Source organism: Peromyscus eremicus, chromosome 2 (genome assembly GCF_949786415.1).
Source record: "Peromyscus eremicus chromosome 2, PerEre_H2_v1, whole genome shotgun sequence".
Classification (NCBI taxonomy): Eukaryota; Metazoa; Chordata; class Mammalia; order Rodentia; family Cricetidae; genus Peromyscus; species Peromyscus eremicus.
Window position 1 is genome coordinate 88,675,189 of NC_081417.1, and position 18,845 is coordinate 88,694,033.

Here is an 18,845-nt window from a genome sequence, read left to right on the forward strand (position 1 = left end):
AATATCTTCAGAGAATGTTGTTCAGCAACAAGGGGGGAAGTTATCAGAACTGTAATAAAGTTATGCTGGGTATCTTAGTTTGGGGTTTTATTGCCATGAAGACACACCATGACTACAGCAACTCTTATAAAGAAAACATTTAATTGGAGTGGCTTGCTTATAGTTTCAGAGGTTCAATCCATTGCCATCATGATGGGGAGCATGGTAGCGTGCAGGAAGACATGGTGCTGGAGATAAGAGTGCTACATCTTACAGGTAACAGGAAGCTGACTGACAGTCATACTGAGGGAAGCTTGAGCAAAAGAGACCTCAAAGCCTGCCCTCAGTGACATACTTCCTCCAACAAGACCACACCTCCTAATAGTGCCACTTCCTTTGTGGGCCATTTTCTTTCAAACCACCACACTGGGCATGGCACTGCTTGCTTGTAACCCAGAATTTGGGAACCTGAAACAGGAGGATCATAATTTTGAGGACAGGCTAGGCTTCATTTCGAGATCCCATTTTAAACCAGTGAGATGGAGTTTCATGTGCAAGCCCTTCCAAAAAATACCTAAAAGTCAAAAGATTTTGAAAAGGTTTCTTATGCACAGCTGCAAGTGAGTTTTAGCCTTTTGTAACTTGTATCCTATTTATTGTATTACAGAAGTGTGAAGATTTGCTATTTCTGGTATTTCCCTAGATTTATCTTATAGACTACATATATTAATTATCTTCTTTTCCTTAAAAAACAAATTTTCTTCCAACAAAACTGATAGACTGATAACTTTCTACTGCCTAACTGAAGGCCAAAGACGAGGCTCTCCACTTTGTGAAAACAAGTAGTTACAATCTGCCAGTTCTGGCTTGTATCCTGAGACCCATGAGAGGTGCCCATCCATGCAGTTACCACTGTCCATATGTGTGCACACTAAATTGTTTTGTTACATATTTTATTTATTATATGTATATTTGTGTGTGTTTATATTCAGGTGCATACATGGTCTAGTATGCGTGTGGAGGTCAGAGTATAACTTTTGGGAGTCAGTTCGTTCCTACCCTCTGGGTCCTGGAGACTGAGCTCAGGTTATCAGGTTTGGCTTGGCAACAAGTACCTTTCTTTACCTGGTAATCCACCTCTACAGCCATCAATGTACATTTAAAACTGGGAGATTACTCTTAGCTTTTCTTTCCATAATAAAAAAATTTAAGAAAAACCCTTCCTGTTTTTGTTATGGGGACTCATTTTAGGCTCAAAGCAAAACAGGAGGGTAGGAAGAATAGCCATAGTTCTCCTTATTCAACTGTGCATTTTCCAAAAGATTGTCTCTATGTTTAAATGTTCTGGTTTTATGACTTAATTTTTTGTGGAAGAAAGATAAGGTTTCACTATGTAGCCCTGGCTTGCCTGCAACTCACTATGTGGGCCAGGCTGGCCTTGAACTCATAATGATCCACCTGCCTCTGCCTCTTGAGTGCTGAGATTAAAGGCATGAACCACACCTGGTTTTGAAAGTGGCTTTTCTATTCTACTTATCTGTAATTCATGAACATCATTAGACATTAAAATTTCTTCAGAAGTGCTGCTCTTAATGGCTTATTATAATTTTCAAGAGTCTGAGGCTGGAATTTATTTCCTCATCCCCAGACTCTTCCACAATTATTTGGTGCCATGTGCAGTTTCCCACCTGTAAATAATATGGAGGTGTCTTTTCTTTGTACATTTGAAAACTGCCTCAGAAGGAATGCCTTGAAGTAGGATTCCTGGAAAAGTTGAGTTCTCCTAGTAGCTCCCATTATCTTTACTGCCAAAGCAGCTTTAAAGTGTTTCATGTTGATTTTTATAACAAAGAGTTCAGTAACTAAAGAATGTCATAACTTGTCTGTAGGGTGGCTTGATAGCATGTGCATGGAGGAAAATATAATGAAGCTGCATTATAATTAGGATCTGGAGATAGTCCAAGGTGACAGTAGCAACAATTTAATAACAACAGTTAACAATGATTGGGTGATGATTATTTCTAGTGTTTTATAATTGTTAGCTCATTGTCGTTATTCTCCCTATCTTGCAGAAGGGAAAACTGAGGCGCGGCGAGTTTAGACTTCTTATCTAAATTTAGTGTCAGAGGTATTATTCAAACATGAGTTCTTTGGCTACCAGCATTTACCTTTAACCAGAAAGAGCCTGTTCCTCCTTGGAAATACCCTAATGGGTAAGAGCCCTCCTACCCACTACACAGAGATACACTGCATGTTGGTACTTAGCTGGAGAGGAGGTGGTGCCTCTGCTGCCCACTGTGTATCCCTGTTACCTTTCTCTTTCCTTCTTCAGTTGCTTGTCTGCCCTGGACCACATAGGACATAACATGAGGTCAGAATACCTGACTGATTCTGTGTGTGCAAGGAAAATGTGTGTCACCATGTTCTCAGAAAGCTCTTTATTGAGGAAGGGAGGGGGAGAGGGCAGAAATGAGTGGAAATAAATGCTTCAGAGCACTGGATTGCTGAGGAACAATCCTCTTGTACACTGTTAAGATTTGTCATTGGAATTGGTTTAATAAAATGCTGATTGGCCAGTAGCCAGGCAGGAAGTATAAGTGGGGCAACCAAACTAAGAATGCTGGGAAGAGGAAGGGTGGAGTCGGGAGTTGCCAGCCACATGCAGAAGAAGCAAGATAAGAATGCCGTACTGAGAAAAGGTATCAAGCCACTTGGCTAAACATAGATAAGAATTATGGATTAAGTGTAAGAGCTAGTTAGTAATAAGCCTGAGCTACCAGCTGAGCATTTATAAGTAATATTAAGCCTCTGAGTCAATTATTTGGGAAGCAGCTGCTGTATATTTGTGATCAGGTTGGGGAGGACCCTGAGATTACCTATGGTGCCCAAAAGTTTGGCAAAAATTTCCAGGTAAAACCTGAGAAAGCTTAAAAATAAAGGATTCTAAACACACAAAAGAACAGAGTCAAGCATGGCTTCTTGGTAGTAGCATTTTCTTGTGTGGGCTCCATTTGCTGGAGGTAAGCAGAGGTGCAGCTCCTTTAAAATGTGGCTTCTTGGTTCATGCTGTCAACACGGACAGCTCTTTTGGGAGGTCCTACTACTGAACACTTAAATGAGTTTGTGAGCAGCAAGTGGTGCTCTACTTGGTGACAGCATGGATCCAAAAACTTCCCAGAGTTGGGGTGGTAAATGTGGCTCTTGCCAGTACCTCTTCCATGAAGCTAAGGTCTCACAGACCAAGGAGCTGGGCAGAGCCAGCTGCCAGCTTTAGTCCTAGCCACATCCACTTTGTAGTTTAAATGCTCATGTGGTTAGAAAAAGATAGAGATATGCAGTGAAGACAGATTAAGACAAAAAAAACAATAACAAAAACCTCTAAACAGGTTACAGTGTGTTTAAAAATATGCATTGCTGTGGGATCTCATTCTGTATGCTGTGAATATGTGTTACTATGATTGGTTAATAAAGAAGCTGCTCTTGCCTATGGTGAGTCAGGTTATAGCCAGGCAGGAAATCCAGGAGAGAGACAGGAAGAGGAAGGGCAGAGTCATGAGTCACCAGCCAGACACAGAGAAAGCAAGATGTCAAGGCAGAACTGAGAAAAGGTACCAAGCCATGTGTCTAAACATAAATAAGAATTATGGGTTAATTTAAGTATAAGAACTAGTCAGTAATAAGCCTGAGCTAATGGCCAAGCAGTTATAATTAATATAAGCTTCTGAGTGATTATTTATAAGCAGACCACAGGACTACAGGGGCTTGGTGGGACCCAAGAACATTCCAACTATAATACATAGTCTTGGAAGAGAAAAAAGGAAAAGGGTAGATAAAGTCCTTAAAAAAGAAATAGAGTAATAAAAAATATAATAAGCCATGTAAAGATGGAAAGTACACAGAGAGTCTGGATACTGTATGTTATTGTGTTGTCTTAAAATTTTTTGACAGCTAATGAACAAATAATAATTGCTAAGAGACATTTGATTATGAAAACTGCTAGATTAAACCAACCTATATATTCAAAATTTAAGTCAAAACATATGTTGCTTTGGGAAAAAAGATCCACAGGAAATGAGAGGCTCTGGATTCATTCCAGGTTAAGGAAAATCAGCTTTGATCAAGGAAGACTCCTTGAAAAATCTCTAATGGGAACAGATGGCTCAGATGATCCAGCATCTCAGAGTACCTCTGTTGCAGTTTCCTCTGAGTTCTACATCCAGAAAAGCTCCAAGGTGATTGGCTGAGATGATCCAGCCTCACAAAATACTCCAATCAAAACTTAACCATAATTCTAGATTTTCTCAGGCCCACCACAAAATTACCAGTGCTCCTAATCAACAGGAAGTAGTCTAGAGAACTACACCCACATTCACAAAAATACATTATAAATATTTGTCATTGTTTTGGGGGGTTGGTTGCAAGTTGTTATGGATAATGGTCAGGAAAAAAGCTAAAAAAGATTAGATTCAGGGATTTTGTTCTGAAAAGAAAAGGGGGATATAGAAATGATAGGCTGAAAGGGTAGATTACTGAATCTACTTTAATCCAAAAAACAACTATTAATCTTACATATTTTACATTAGTATGACAAATTTAAGGTTAATTTTGTTATACAATATGTATATTTCTACTCTTATTGAGGATATTATGTTTATGCAGCTAATTTAAAAATTGTAATATATAATTAAGAAATATAGATTAATAGTCATCTATAGTAGCAAACTTATAGTCATGTTAGGTATGTTTTCAAGATCATACAGAGACATATTTCAGATAGATAGATAGACAATCTTCAAACACTTCAAAGGCCTATAGAATATGGCATTTAAAATGTTTTAAGAACTTAGACTTTTCTCAACAGTGAGACATGTCAGCTCCTTGCGGCACTAATTACTTCAAAGAGGATGATGGGCATTGAAGAAACTCCATATGGAGTTTGTTTTCTTTATGGCAAAAACTAGCCATGTGGGCATAGAAAGTGCCCTTGCCTCAACTACTGACAGTGTGCTATCCAAATTGGACAAGCAGGACACAAAAGAAAGTGACTACAGAACTTTGCCAAGACAAGGTGGGACAGTCCTTCAAAAAACCTGCTTTACAGAAAAGTCTGTCAGATATGCCAGGTCTCGGCCAAAGATGGATGCCCCAATGTTACAGAAGAACCTTGGGTGACTGTCCAGGCAGCTTGAGGTCCCTGCCGTTAGGTAACATTTCACCCTTCTGGAATATTTGATGGAGTTGAAGACTAAATAATTATAATTATAGTTTTCTTTAGTTATAATAGAAAGTAAATTATATACAAAACTTTAGACTCACCAAGATAAGATAGATAATGAGGGATTTTCTCTAATTTTGCCAAATGCAAATGGACTAGTGTTATTGTAATTCTTACTTAATAATTTTTTTTTATATATAATCTTACTGTGTTAAAGTTAAAACCTTCCTTTTAATTAGCCAAAAAGGGGGAAATGCTGAGGAATAATCCTCTTGTACACTGTAAAGATTTATCATTTGAATTGGTTAAATAAAACACTGATTGGCAAGTAGCCAGGCAGGAAGTGTAGGTGGGGCGACCAAACTAAGAATGCTGGGAAGAGAAAGGGCAGAGTCAGGAGTCACCAGCCAGACCCAAAGGAATCAAGATGAGAATGCTGAACTGAGAAAAGTTACCAAGCACATGGCTAACATAGATAAGAATTATGGGTTAATTTAAGTGTAAGAGCTAGTTAGTAATAAGCTACCAGCCAAGCATTTATAAATAATATTAAGCCACTATGTGGTAATTTGGGAAACAGCTGCTGTGTGTTTGGGAGTTACTGGCAGGACAGAAACTTCCGCCTACACTGGATTTTGTTTTTTGACAATTCTTAGAACACTACATTTGTTTCATTAGAGGTGATCTTTCCCTTGTATTTCCCACAGATCCTATTTCAAGAGGTTCTTTGATTATCTGTTGGTACAATGCCATACAAGAGCTGTAAGACAGGAGTTTCTAGATATGATTATGGCTGTGAATTCTGGAGGATGCAACTACATTCTTATACTTTTCACTGCAGATTGCCTGGGTAATAAATTACCTTCTAACAACTGCTCAACTTGGATAGTTGTAGAGGCTCCTCCTCATGTCCAGTGTGTCACTTACAGCCTACATTCTGGTTTTACTTTGTTGTATCTCCTTATATATGCTAAAAAGATATGGGTGTAACAAGAGACTACACAGGGTATTTAAGCCAAGCTGACTGGTGCCACTATAAAACACAGCACAAGTACAACAGAAAAGCCAGCAGAGCAGCAAGCTCTTCCTGCTTCGCCTTTTACCTGTCCATGTTCTGATGAGAACTTATCTAGAGGATTTGCTTCCATGTTGCAGGATATTTGATCACACTGTGTGAAAGGCACCTTCAGATTTGTTCAATAAAGAGCTGAATGGCCAATAGCTAGGCAGGACTTCTGGGAAGAGAGAGGAATGAGAGAAGAATCTAGGTGCACAGGGGACACCAGCAAGACACTGAGGAAATCAAACATACAGAATAGGTGAGAAGTAAAAGCTGCATGGCAGAATGTGAATTAATAGAAACAGGTTAACTTAAGTTGTAAGAGCTAGCTGGGAACAAGCCTAAGCTAAACGTCAAGCTTTCATAATTAATAAGAAGTCTCCATGTCATTATTTGGGGCCTGGCAGTCCCAACAAGAAAGTCTGACTACAGAGATTTTGGATTGTAGAGGCATCTCAAAAAGAAAGTCAAACTATATTTCCATCCACTCTCTGGGTCAAGATTGAAATTTATAATGGTACCAGTTCTCAGGAAGGAACAAACAACAGAACTTATCATGGAATGTCACCATCAGCTAAAGGAGAGTTTGCCTAGGGGTTAGGTCCCTACAGTTGTGGCTCTGGGGCAGCCAGAAATATGCTTTAAGCATCTGCTTTTGCTTTGCCCAGACATGAACTTTGTCCCTGAAGTGTCAAGGTGGCAGTTAACATCCCAAATTGAAGTAGACCAGAAAGTGAAATGCAGCAGTGGTGATACTCTTTTATTATGAAATAGTCAAGTAACTGTAATAATAATGACAGTAAATAATTTTTTTACATTTATTTATTTTATTTTTAATGTATCTTTGCCTGCATATATGTATGTGCACTATAAATGTGCCTGGTCCTCATTAAGGCTTGAAGAGGGCATTGGATACCCTGGAACTGGAGTTATAAGTGTTGTGAGCTGCTATATGGGTGCTGCTGGTTCCTGTGCAATAGCAGCAAGTTTTCTTGGCCACTGAGTAATCTCTCCAATGCCTGGTTTCTTTTTTTAAAAGTCTATTTGTATTATTTTAAATCTCTCTCTCTCTCTCTCTCTCTCTCTCTCTCTCTCTCTCTCTCATCTATATCTATCTATCTATCTATCTATCTATCTATCTATCTATCTATCTATCATCTATCAATCTCTATCTATCTATCTATCTATCTATCTATCTATCTATCTATCTATCTATCTATCTATCATCTATCATCTCTATCTATATCTACCTATATCTATCTATCTATCTATCTATCTATCTATCTATCTATCTATCTATCTATCTATTTATCTATCTATGTATGAATATGTGTGAGGGCCCACAGAGGCTCCCTAGTAAGGCTTTATTCAAGGTCAGAAAGTCTGAGCTTGCTTCACCCAGCAGGGCAGCGTAATTGGATGATTTTGCCAAAGGTGTGGTTACCAGGTGATTTGAAGGGTCTACACTTACTGGTACTTTATACTTCCACTTTGAAAGGGGTAGGCCTTTTGCCCCTCCCCTTGTTGATGTATAAAAAGCCCATCATGAATAAACATGAGGCAGTTGAGTATTGACCCAGGGCCCTCCTGAATCTATCCTGTGTCTCTGTCTTTTTCTATGTCTATGTCTATATTTCTATCTCATACTTTCTTGTTCCTCACTCCTCCACCCAAGAACCCTTTGTCAGGTTGGAGCTGGTCCCTGACAGGTATGTGCACATGAATATAGGTGCTCATGAAGGCCAGCAATGTCAGATTCTTTGGGGCTATAGTTATAGGTGGTTGTGATCCAAACCTGGGTCCTCTGCAGGAGCAACATGCACTTAACTACTGAGCCATCCCTGCAGGCCCCCTTCTCTGATTTTATTTCTTTTTCATCAATATTTATTTTACTATTTGAGTGTTTGTGTTTGTGTGTGTGTGTGTGTGTGTGTGTGCATGTGTGTTTATGTGAATTCATGTCACGTGTGTGAGTACCTCATGAGATGAGAGAAAGACATCAGATCTTGTAAATGGATGAATCTTTCCCTCCCGCCTATTCCTGAATAACCAGTCAAAGGCTTAATATTATTTACAAACTGTTTGGTCTATGGCTCAGGCTTATTTTTAGCTAGCTCTGACATCTTAAATTAACCCATTTCTATTAATCTATATTTTGCCACGTGGCCTGGCATTACTGCTCTGCTGGCATCTTGTTCCTTGGGCAGCTGGATGGCATCTGCCCTGACTCCACTCTCTTCTCCCTGTATTTCTCTTGGATTTCCTGCCTGGCTCTTATCCTGCCTTATTGTGAACCAAAACAGTTTCTTTATTAACCAATAGTAGCAACACATATTAACAGTGTACAGAAAGACCATCCCACAGCAAGATCTAGAGTTGGAGGCTTTGAGCCACCCGATGTGGATTCAGGAAACTGAACTTGGGTCCTCATAAAGAGAAACAAGGGTACTTAATTACTGAGCCATCTCTTGAGCCCTTATCTGATTAATTTTTTTAAACTTTTTATTTATTTGTTGTGGATTTCACATCATACATCAGATCCCATTCATCTCCCTGTCCCTTCATATCTGCCCTCTGCCCTTGCAAACTCCACCCACAAAATAAAATAAATTTTAAAAGAAAACTTAAAATTAAAACAAACAAAACAGATAAACAAAACAAAATAAAAATAAAACAAAACAAAACAGAATAATTCCTCCTCCAACAAAACAAAAGAAAAAATTCTCAGAGTTGAAGCTGTAGTGTGACCCAGTGAATCACACAGTATACCCTTTACTCTATACATTTGTACTTGTACTAGTAAGTGTTCATTGAGTCATTGTTTGATTAGAGGCCTTTGGCTTGTACTGCATCCTTGGTACTGGGAGCTCATTGGGACTCCTCTTGCATATTCTGTTGTTGCCTTATATCATGGAGATCCTACAGCTTCAGATCTTCAGGTCCAGCAGCTTCACATGATCCAGCAGTTCATAGATGAAGTGGATTTTGGGGTGGGCTAACCTCATAGTCCTGGTTCTGAGCTTGGATGGTAGCTGGCTTAGTCAGCCCACCAGCTTTCCTTCATCATCACCACCTGGGTGAGCTCTCCAGCACTTCCATGGCTAGCTCACTTCATGTAGCAGAGAGCAAGGAGCAAGGACAAGTCTCCTGCTCTCATATCCTTGTGTCTGGCTCACCTGCACTCACATTACCAGGACCAGTTCTGTTTTGCCCAGGTAAGATGCAGGATCTATTCTCCCAATTGCTGCAGCTGGTGAAGGGCAGGACCAGCTCTTTCATTCTTATGCCCCTGAGGCTGGCTCTCCTGCATATTTCCCTTACCTTTGCCATCCCATGGCATATTGAGGGGGGTTGATATCTCTTCGGCTCTCATGCCCACAGGCCTGGATCACCTGCACCCTGCCAACAGAGTCAGCTCTAGTGTGCTCCCCAGGTGAGGTGCCATGCCCACTTTCTCATTTGCTGCAGCTGGTAAGGGGCAGAGTCAGCTCTGTCACTCTTGTGGCCCCAGGGCCAGCTCTCTCACCTGCTGCAGATGGCAAGGGGCAAGAGGAAGGAAGGCCACTGACCCAGACATGGCCCCTGGCAGCATCCCAGGCCTGGATAACAACATGGCCATGGATGGCAGCATAGGCTATTCAGATCTGCATAGCCCCAGCAGAGGCTCGACCCTTGGACACTAGTCTGGCCCTAGCAGTTCAGGACCCTGATGTCCATGTGGTCCTTAGTGATATGACAGGCCTTGGACATCATTACAGACTCCAGCTGTGTTTGGGCCATGATATAAAATTTTAGACTTATAAATATAGGATAGATAGAATATTTTTTTTTAAATTTGTGAAATATAAATAGAGTAAATATTGTAACTATAATTCTTGCTTGTTATATGTAATTTTACTAGGTTAAAGTTAAAACCTTCCTTTTGATTACATGGAAAAGGAGAAGTGCTGTAGAATGTCTTTCTGTTTGCTGTGACTATGTGTTGCTCTGATTGGTTGATAAATAAAGCTGTTTGGCCAGTGGTAAGACAGAATAAGGTTAGGCAGGACATTCCAACTAGAGAGAACAGAAGGAGAAAGGCAGAGAGAGAAGATGCTGCTAGCTGCCACCAGGAGAAGGAAGATGTCGAGTACTGGTAAGCCACAAGCCACGTGGCAAAGTATAGATTTATAGAAACAGGTTAATTTAAGATGTAAGAGCTAGCTAGCAAAAAGCCTGCCATGGCCATAGTTTAAAAATAATATAAGCCTCTGTTTGTTTATTTGGGTCTGAGTGGCTACAGGACCAGGCAGGACACAGGAAAACTTTTGGCTACAGACATGGTCCTTGGCAGCATCCTGGACCTGAATGTCACCATGGCCCCTATTGGCAGTGTAGGTCACTTAGATCAGCATGGACACAATGGCAGCATGGTCCTCAAACCCCCACATGGCCCCAGGTGTGGTCCCAGGTCCCAGGCATCTGCATGACTTTGATGGTGACAGGAGCCTCAGCATCAGTGCAGGTCCTGTCTGTGGCTCACTGAATCATGCCACTCCTAGGCAGGTAGTCCTGGTTGCTATAAGAAAGCAGGCTGAGCAAGCCAGGGAGAGCACATCAGTAAGAAACATTCCTTCGTGGCTTCTGTTTCAATTCCTGCCTCCAGGTTCCTGCCATGAGTCCTGATTTCCCTCAGTGATGGACTGTGACTGAGCTGTGTAAGCCAAATAAATTTTCCCTTCCAAGTTGCTTTTGGTCATGGTGTCTTATTACAGAAGGAGAAAACAAATAAGGGCAGAAATTATTCAGGATCATGGAGTATTACTGTGATAGACCTGACCATGTTATTTTGGGGGAAGACTATAGAAAGAATTTAGAATTTTTGGATAGAAAAATTGTTAAATATAGAGCTAAATGAGCCATTGTGGCACCTTAGAAAGTAATGCAAAGAATAATGCAGATATGTATAGATTTGTATAGAGTTGGAAAAAAACCAACCAGCCCACTAGTCTAGGATGCCTGGAAGAATCAGGACTTCACAACTCCATGGGCTGGAATGGAAGAGGGGGCTACATGAGAATTTTTTGATCTCTCTTTGGTCTTTGCTTTAGGATAGTTTCAGGATAGATAGAGCATCAAAGAAAGTCACTCGACTCCAGAAGCTCAGGTCCCAAGGAGATGGGCAAGGCAGAAGCTTCATTGCTCTTGGGGTCCCTAGTCTTGGTATGTATGTCATTTGCATTTCATCCTGTTCACGGAATTTCATGAATTATGGAATTCACCCAGGTTCAAGGAGACCCCGTGTCTCTGTGAAAAGTGTTAAAATCACATTATAAGACTGTGTGGCTAGAATAGATATTAGGTAATCATATTTAGAAACTATAATTGCTCTTACTTATAAACAAAAGAACCTTAATCACCATGTGATTAATTCCTAAAAATAGTAGCCATTTGAGTTCCCAGAAATTATTAACGATGTCATACAAAATATGTTGATGGATATGAAGTTTATGTTGTGGGATATCCACCATACTTCTTAAACATGGGTTTAAGCCAATAGAACATCTTTACTAGCTGGCTGGCAATGACACCAACTGTTCAGGATCCCAGTGTAGCTCCTAACCTTTCTCAGGGTGAACTATTAAACACAAGAAACATGTTCTGGGTTGATAAACTTAAGATAACAAGTACAGTTAGCCAGAAGCAGAACTATAGAAGTCCAAAAAGGAAAGTTAGTACATTTAAAGACTTTCCCACAACTATGGACTTTGATGGATTTGGTCTTTGTTTTCATTTTGGCAGGTGGTACTGTCTATATGTTGAGTTTACTGCCTGAATGGTGCTTTCATCACAGAGTCAGTTATGCTAAGGTCTGGGAACCTACTAAGGTCTGTGGACCTACTAAGCTCTGGGGCCCTGTTACTCTTTACTTTTTCTTCCTGTCTGAACAGAACAACAGAACATTGGACTTATTTGTAGATAATCTCACTGGATCCAAATCAACAAGCAGCCTATTTACTTATTCGTATCAGTGTTTTGCCTGCATGTATGTCTGTGTACTACATGCATGCCTGCTACCCTTTGAGGCCAGAAGAAAGCACTGGATCCTCTGGAAGTGGAGTTATGGACACTTGTGAACAACCATGTGGGTGCTGAGGATCGAATCCTGGCCCTCTGGAAAAGTAGACAGTTATCTTAACTGCCAAGCCATCTCTTCAGCTCCGCAAGCAGGATTTTAACAATGACTGGTATCTTAGTTAGGATTTTATTGCTGTGAAGAGACACCATGACCATGGCAACTCTTTTTTATTAAGAATTTTTTTCTATTCATTTTACACACCAAATATTCTCCTCTTCCCTCCTCCCACTCCCCCAGCCTCTCCCTCCCAATCTGCTCCCCCACCCCCACCCCCACCCCCAAGAAGGCAAGGCCTCCCATGGCAACTCTTATAAGAAAAACATGTCATTGAGGGGGCTTGCTTGCAGTGTTAGAGGTTCAGTCCATTATCAACATGGTGGGGAGCATGACAGCGTGCAGGCAGATGTGGTGCTGGAGCTGAGAGTGCTACATCTTGCAGGCAACAGGAAGTCACTGCAATAGTGACTGTCACACTGAGGGAAATCAGCAAAAGAGACCTCAAAGCTTGCCCCTACAATGACACACTTCCTACAACAAGGACATACCTCCTAATAGTGTCATTCCCTTTGTGGGACATTTTCTTTCAAACTACCACAACTGGTCTCCTTGGCTGAGGCATAGTCCTGTGCTCTATTTTACCCAACAATTTAATGTAAACTAATTTTAACACCATACTGTTCTTAGTAAAGCCTTCTTGACACCTTATGTTCAAATGTCATGTGTAATCATGATCTTTCTGCCTACTGAATGAGGTCACTTACTAGGCCATTTTCATTCTCTTAATAAATAGTCTAAATTTTCAGGGCCTCAAATATTCCAAAGCTGTGAAGTAGGCACGGCCAAGAGATGGATTAACTCCTTCTATCCCCCAAAGTGCTATTCAAAATGTTATTGCTTCATGGTCAGTAATAGTTTAACCTCACCGATGGCTCTTCTCTTGGTTGCATGCAAAGGGAAAAGCTAGGAGAGGAAGAGCTGGTGAGCTCAAGCAAGGAGAAGCTGGAGTAACTGTTTCTGCAAGACTGAAAGAAATTTAGACTATTTTTCTTCAAATGGATGATAAATTCTCAACTCCTTACAACTAAATCTAGAAACCATTGTCAACAGCTGCAGTAGCCTTTTTCTCATTCCTTCCAGCTGAAGCCAGATCTGTGCTCCTCCAGCCTCTCCACACATTCTTACCAATTCTGGACACACACTCTCACTCCTTTCTCTCTCTCCCTCCCTCTCTTTTATCTTTCCCTCCCTCCTTCTCTGTTTCTTTCCTTTTTTCCATTCTTTCAGAAGCACGATAGACTGCCATGGGGACTTATGAGGATATGAGAAGGGGACATTGCTCACTGTCCTGGAGTCTAGTTGAAGTCTCTTCCCAGAAAGGGGTCAATAATTATAGCACAATTAACAAAATTTTCTATGAAGGATGATGATATAGAGACAATATTTTTTTTTGAGACAGGTCTCCCTATATAGTCCTTGCTAGCCTGGAACTCAATGCATAGATCAGGCTGACCTTAAACTCACAGAGATCAGCCTGCCCCTTGAATGCTAGAACTAAAAGTATGTACTACTATGCCCAGTAAGACAATATTCCTTTTATAGAGATTTCAAATAAGAATTTTAAAATAGAAATGAATCAATGTTTAAGATCCAAGCATATACATCCTTATTCTTTGCCAAATTGTAAACTGATGACTTAGTTTTATAAACCCTAAGGGTCCTGAGGATATAGCTCAGAGGTAGAGCACCTGCCTAGGTTCAGTTCCCATTACCATAAAAACCCAAACACCAAACAAAACCAATAAACAAATAAAACTTCTTAAGTCCTTAAAGATAGTGATTAAATTCCAGAATCGGTAGCTAAACTAACATTATCCACGGTAACTACTGGAGCAATAGAGTTCTTGTTGGTGCTGATAGGAAACAGGTTCCTTCTGTATTTTACAGCAGTGGTTTTTATGACTATTAATACAAATGTGAACCTCAAACCTGACTATTGAAATTTGTACATTTTAATTATGTAGAAAACTGTAAATTGCTTGTTAAAAAATTGTTGTTTGAGGCAGTCTCACTCTGTAGCTCAGGTTGATTTTGAACTTGTGGAATCTTCCTGACTCTGTCTCCTGAGTGCTAGGATTACAGGTATGAGCCACCATACTTTGTCAAATTGTCTTTTTTGTTGAGACAGGGTCTCACTATAAGCCAGACTGACCTGGAACTGACTATGTAGTCCAGGTCACCTTCACATTCAGAATGATCCTCCTGTCTCAGTCTCTCAAGTGCTACCATGGCATATGTACTACCATGCCTGGCTCAAATTGCCATTATTAAATGACTAATAAAACGCCACTCAAGTTTTGCTGTTTGCTCGCTCTAATTCATGTGTTTAGTCTGTACTCCTAATTGAAGAGTGGAACAACATGATCCTTAGTGGAAGATTTTTAAATTCTGCCTGTAGTATTAAATAACAAGTTAATGGTAACAAGACACGAAGATATAGCAGTACATAAAGAATAACTTCCACCTTGCATCAGCCTGGAAGTGGACCTGATTTAAACAACAAATATAAGATATATTCCTTTTCTTAATTTCCTGTTGCTGTGATAAGATATTGTAGCATGAATCTTAACAGGTCTTATTCATAAAATCAAACCTGGGCCAGGTATTGGGGTGAACGCTGAATGATCAGAGAGACAGAACAAGCCACAGGTAACCTCACTTGGCCAACTTCTCAGCTGATCTTGTTTCCTCAGGTTGGAAGCTTCTGTGTCCTCATCCCAATGGCTCTCAGCTGAACTGTGCTGCTCAAAACCTAAAAGCTTAACCAGCCAAATGCTTAACCAGCCAAAGGCTTCTTGTTTCTGGTCTTCACGCCTTATATATCTTTCTGTTTCTGCCATCACTCCCTGGGATTAAAGGCTCACTTCTTGGGATTAAAGGCATGAGTCAGCATGCTTGGCTGTTTCCAATGTGGCCTTGAACTCACAAAGATTGAGGTATTTCTGTCTCTGGAATTCTAGGATTAAAGGCACGAGTGCCACCATTTTCTAGCCTCTGTATCTAGTGGCTGTTTGTTCTCTGACCCCAGATAAATTTATTAGGGTGCACAATATTTTGGGGAACACAGTACTACCACAAGATATGCTATCAAAAGCAACTTAGGGGGAAAAGGGCTATTTTAGCAAACAGTTCTGCATTGGTCTATCATTATGGGATTCAAATGGCAGGAACTTGAAGCAGCTAGTGATGTTTACAGTCAAAACGAGAAAGAATGAATGTATGCATGCTTATGCTCAACTGACCTTCTCCATTCTTACACAGTTGAAGAACCAAATCCAGGTAATGGTGCCACCAACAATAGGCAGGTTCTTTCAGTTCGACATAATCATGATGATTCCCAGAGACCAATGTGATCTGGATAATTCCTCATTAAGACTAGTTTCCAGGTGACTATGGCAAGTCACAATCAGAACTACCCCATACCAGGCCCATGAGAACATGCCATTTCCATTCAACCATATCCTGCAATGCATCTTGGATCTATGGATACAGACTGATCAGGTCTAACCTGGTTGTGAGTGCATTAGTAATAAGGCAAACTATGTCCTCAAGGTGAATTGTTAGAGAGAATACCTTACTTACCATATTAAGCCTATGCATAATTGGGCTTGCCTATGAATAAAATCAAATGCAATATAGGAAAGGGCATGTGCATTAGAAATGAGGTTATATCATAGTCTGCCAATCAAGATATGGAATCAGGGCCAGTGAGATGGCTCAGGGTGTAAATGTAAGCCTAAGAATCCAAGTTCAATATCTGGAAACCACCACATGGAAGGAACCCACTGACTCCTGGAAATTGTCCTCCTACCCCCACATGCATGCTGGTATGTGGATATATGTACATGCCCATACGTGTGTATACACTACACACACACACACACACACACACACACACACACACACACACACACGCGCGCGCGCGCGCGCGCGCGCACACACACACACACCAATAAATAAATAACTGTAATACATTTAAAAAAAATAGAGAACCATTCAAGCTTAATCCTAGTAAACAAACCTATTTTCCCTATAGATCCTATAAAAAGAAACCCCAGGCAATAACCTCGGGACCTTGGATGCTCCCACACATGTAAGTCACTGTCACTCTTGACAGTGAATCTGACCTGCTCTATTTGCTTTAAATAAGGTATTCTTGCTTATTTGCCTCTAGTTTTATACTTCTTATTTCATTTTTGAGTAAGACACTAAGAAGCTGGAAACCAACCCAGTCCAAGAACACCAGAAACAGGCACAGATTTAAAATAGTACACATAATTTGGCTTGTGTAGTTAGTAGTATTGTGGTAAATGTTTAGATTTTAGAAAATCCTGATTTTCTGCGGTATAAATATTTCTACCGTGGCCAATTTCAAACACCAATATAGTTTCTTTCACAGGATGAAGAATCTGGAGATTTGTTCAGCTGGTTCATGGGATCTGTGAATCAATGCTGCACATCACTGTTGAGAATTTTTGGAAAAAGGTTGGGTAATGTCTTAGGGTTTCTATTACTGTGAATAGACACTATGACCATGACAACTCCTTTAAAGGAAAACATTTAATTGGTATTGGCTTACAGCTCAGAGGTTTAGTCCATTATTGTCATGGTAGGAATCATGGCGACATGCAGGCAGACATAGTGCTGGAGAAAGAGCTGAGAGTTCTACATCTGGATCCATAGGCAGTGGAATGAGTGAGTCACTGGGCCTGGGTTATGTGTCTGAGATCTCAAAGCCCATCCACAGTGACACACTTCCTCCAACAACACCACACCTACTCCAGGGAGGCCACACCTCCCAGTAGTGCCAGTCCTCATGAGCAAGCCTATGGGGCCATTTTCAAACTATCACAGGTCATACTTACATAAATCTTGATATAACACTAGAGGAAGCAAGGACAAATTTTATTGCTAAGGCATAAATTCATGGGGATTCTGCTGATACACGTCCATCATAGTGTATCTATCCCGCTGAGAACTCATGACAAGGGAAGGGAGATTTAGGGCTGCATACTGGGTTTTAATGTTTCCACCTTTGCTTCACCCATTGACCAAATGGAGATTGAAATGGAAATACAAGATGGTGGCACCTACACCCAAATGGACTGAGAAAGAAATCACCTTTCACAGTAGCCTCATGTAGCATGAATCTTAAAAGGTTTTATTAATAAAAAACAAACCTGAAGCCAGGTATTGGGGTGAATACTGGAAGATCAGAGAAGCACAACCAGCCACAGCCACCTCACCTCGCCAATTCTCCAGCTGATCCTGTTTCCTCAGACTGGAAGCCTGTGTGTCCTCATCCGAATGAATCTCAGCTGAACTACTGCTAAAAGCCTAAAAGCTTAACCAGACCCTAGTTCCTGGTTTTCATGCCTTATATACCTTTCTGCTTCCTGCCACCACTTCCTGGGATTAAAGATGTGTGTCACCATGCCTGGCTGTTCCCAGTGTGGCTTTGAACTCACAGAGATCCAGACGAATCTCTGCCTTCAGAATGCTAGGATTAAAGGTGTGTGTGCCACCATTTTTTGGCCTCTATGTCTGTGTAGTGGCTGTTCTGTTCTCTGACCCCAGATAAGTATATTATGGTACATAATATATTGGGGAACACAATATCACCACAGCCTCAAAAATATAAAATATCATGGGGTAACTCTAATCAAGTAAGTGAAGGACTTGTATGACAAAAACTTTAAGACTCTGAAGAAATTGAAGAAAATATCAGAAGACAGAAAGACATCCCATGCTCATGTATGGATAGGATTAAAATTGCCACCTTACCAAAAGCAATCTACAGATTTCATGTATTCCCCATCAAAATTCCACACAGTTCTTCACTGATCTTGAAAGGTACAATTTACAGCTTCATATAGAAACACAAGAAACCAATAATATCTAAAACAAACCTGAATAATGAAAGAACTGCTGGAGGACTCATGATTCCCAATTTCAAGTTGTGCTACAGAGCTATAGTACTAAAAATTGCATGGTATTGGCACAAAACAGCCACATTGATCATGGGAGTTAAACAGAAAACCCTAACATAAATGCACATACCTGTGAACATCTGATTTTTGATGGGAGACCAGAAACACACATTGGAAAAAACACAGTATCTTCAACAAATGGTGCTGCTCAAACTGAACTGCTGCATGTAGAAGATCAAGAATGTAAATAGATCCATCCTGATCACCCTGCACAAAACTCAACTCCAAATGGATCAAAGACCTCAGCATAAAACCAGATATTTGAACCAAATGGAAGAGAAATTGAAAAGCTTATCCACGGCAAAGGACACTGTCATTTGGACAAAACAGCACCCTACAGAATGGGAAAAGATTTTTACCATGAACACATATGATGGAGGGCTAATATCCAAAATAAACAAAGAACTAAAGAAGCTAGATGTCAAG